A 3377-nucleotide genomic window follows, 5' to 3' on the forward strand; every position below is an offset into this window, starting at 1 on the left:
GGGCGCTGCGCGCGGGGACGCCCAACAAAGGGGCCCGCGCGGGCGGGTGGCGGGTGCGGTGAGGTGCTGGGGCCCCTTTGTTCCCCCTGCCCGCCTCTCCGGGCTGCCTTGCAACGCGTTGCCCGTTGCAAACAATGAGGAAGGTGCCCGGATGGCATGGCAGGCGGACAAAAGCCCGAGCAAGCGCCTCATGCTGCTCCCCGAGGGATAACGCTGATTTCCAGAGGGCACCCAGGCAGGGCAGGGGGCTGCAAGGCGGCTGGTGCGGACAAGGCAGCGCTGCCCCAAATCTCCTTCGCCTGACCCCTTTATCCTCACGCGCATCCCACCGCCACCACCCCGTCCGCTGGTGTCACAACCCTGCTTTGGGTTTGGGAACCGGGGGTACGGCGGTGTAGGGGTGCACGCGAGTGCACGTGCACCCCCTGAGCATGGCAGTGCCCCCCTGAGCGTGACACAGTGCACCCCCTGAGCATGACAGTGCACCCCCTGCGAAAAGGCTGCTGGCGGTCCGCAATCGCTGCTGGTCGACGTTGCCGGTGGCGTCTGCGGGTGGTCGCCAACCTCTGCTTAGCGCTCGCCACACGTTCCCCTGCCGCCGACCGCACGGTGGCCGCCTGCGGGAGCTCCCCGCTTACCGCCGCCATGCACCTGCCACCTGTGGCAGCTTGCCGTGCCCCCCCAACCTCTGGGGGCGCCCAGCGTTCATGGGCCTTAGGGGAGGGTGAACCAGCCAAGGCCCCACACTTTCGGCGGTCCAAATTTTGTTTGGGGGGGGGGGTGAAGCTTTTGCAAGGAAGTGGCTCTATTTGCATTTTAACACTTGACTATTTATCTAATTCCCCCAAAGGATATTCAAAAGATCCACAATACAACTGTGGTAGGTTAATATTTACCTGAGTACATGCCTCTGAGGGGCCCCAAATGACTCTCTTGCCCAGAGCCCCAACAACCCTAAGGCCACTGCTGTTAGCAGGGTCAGTGCCTGTCATTGGTCCCAGAGCCACCTGGCCCCATGGGTACGGTCAAGCATGCAGGGCTGTGCTGCACTACCAACAAGCTGCCTGTGGGTCTGGAAATTTGGCAGCAGGGGAGTGGCAATTAACACCGCTGCCAAATTTCCAGAGCCAGGGGGCCTGGTGGGCTGGCTCTGGCCCGCAGGCTGGGGGGTGAGCACCCCTGGCCTATGGGATGGGTGGTTTGGGGATTACTGCACTGAATTGCCATTTAGGTTCACTTCTCGACTCGGAGACAGACTCACTGTGCTGTCCTGCTCCAATCACTTATGGTCGCCCCATCTCAATTCTCCTTCTATGAAACGGGATGCAGGCTACCGCCCTTCTACTCTTTGTCTCTGCTGTTTATTAAACCTATAAGCCCTTCAGGACACGGGCTACTTCTTACTCTGACTATGTGCAGTGCTTAGAAGCTTTTGCAGTACAAATAACAATAGCCCCTTCAAAATAAGCCTTAAGGCTAACAAGACCTTGAAATGAGCATCAAGGTTGATAAAATGTTGGCCACAGATTGTCACCCAGGCTATTTGAAACACAGGCGTGGAAATGACCTCAATGAAATTCTTCTGCCTTGGAGAGCTATTGGCAACATGGTAGGAGGGAAAACACAATGGAATTATTAATTATTTATGGAGTATCAACAGCATGATTTCTGGTTCACAAACATAAAAGAAAGACACAGCCTTTTGCCTACAGTCCTGTGCTATGTAGAGCTACAGGCAACCTTGTTATGTTTTGTCACTAATGAGGAAAAACAGCACCGTGATAAATACACCGGCACGTGGCTGAAAGCTGGGATGTGCCCCGTGGCTGTATGTTATCAACATGCCAAAATTCACACTGATTACGGTAAAAGAAATAAGACCGTAAGTCCTGCAGGCTTAAGCTTCAAAGGGGGATGGTGAAGCCACCCACTCCTGCTGCCGCTCTCCCTGGCAGAAGGTTTTTGTACATGGAAGAAATGACCAGCATAACTGTTTTGGAATAATTATGCCACAACCACTATTCAGTAATAGCTCCTCATGTAGATCCTCTCTTCTGAAACAAACATGACTTTAGTATAATAGTGTAACAATGAAGTGGGGATTTGATAGCAGCCTTTAACTACCTCAAGGGTGGTTACAAAGAGGATGGAGCTGGACTGTTCTCAGTGGTGGCAGATGACAGAACAAGGAGCACAGGTCTCAAGTTGCAGCAAAGGAAGTTTAGGTTAGATATTAGGAATAACTTTCTCACTAGGAGGGTGGTGGAGCATGGGAATGGATTACCCAGAGAGGGTGTAGACTCTCCATCCTTGGAAGTTTATAAGACCCTGCTTGACAAAGCTCTGGCTGGAATGATCTAGTTGGGGATGGTCCTGGGGGGTTGGACTACATGACCTCCTGAGGTCCCTTCCAACCCTAATTTCCTATGTTTCTATGATATTCCAGAATAACTATGCCAGTCAATTTTCACCATGTAGAAAAGCCCTTGCAAGGTTTGTTAGTTATAATCTCCAAGAGTATTTGTGTTGGAGCAAATATAATTGACACCAAAGGACAACAAGTATTTCCTGTGCTTTTGTATACCCAGGTAATTTAATACGTGGGCTGGACGGAAATTGTTTGACTTTTTTGGGGCGGGGTTGGAAAACCAACTTCCAAGCAGCCAAGGAGCTTGGCAAGCTGGAAAGTGCAAATCAGGCAGCTGGAATTCATGTCCCAGCCACTGGACAGGTAAGCAGAAAGCTAGCCAACCTGCTTCTCCTCCTGAGTTCATTTGAACATATTGATGAAGTCAGTATATTCCCCTGGAGCATTTTGATTCTATCATATCAGCATGTTTAACAATGGAAGTGTCCCTCTGGAATTTTTTTTCCCAGCTCTGTCCCAGAACTATCCCATCCTATCCCTCACAATAACTCAATGACACATATAGCTCACTTTTGACACCCATTACAATACATGGTACACAATACATTTTTTATTTAATTCAACATTAATTGCAAAGCAAGGTAATGAAGCCTCTCCAGGAGTTGGTTTTCAAAGCACCCAGCAGCACTTGGCTGCACAATTCCCATTAAGTCAATATGTATTAAGTGGTTTTTGACATTGCCGAGCACGTTTAGGTAGGAAGATCTCAGAAATGACTGTAATGCAAAAATGTACAAATGTGCCTGAAGAGCAAGGCTAAATCACAGTCCAGCTTGTGAATGTAGAAGGAGGCATGTGGCTCTTCTGTTCTATAAAAAGCACGCTCTGTGAGTACAGTCATTTTCAAGCACCTTGAGATTATATTTGGAGGAAAATTGTTCTGTAAATGCATAAGATTATTATTAACATTCCCTACATTTTATCAGCACAAACAGCTTCTCTCACCCAG

Source organism: Alligator sinensis, unplaced genomic scaffold (assembly GCF_000455745.1).
Source record: "Alligator sinensis unplaced genomic scaffold, ASM45574v1 scaffold388_1, whole genome shotgun sequence".
In the NCBI taxonomy this organism is placed as follows: Eukaryota; Metazoa; Chordata; order Crocodylia; family Alligatoridae; genus Alligator; species Alligator sinensis.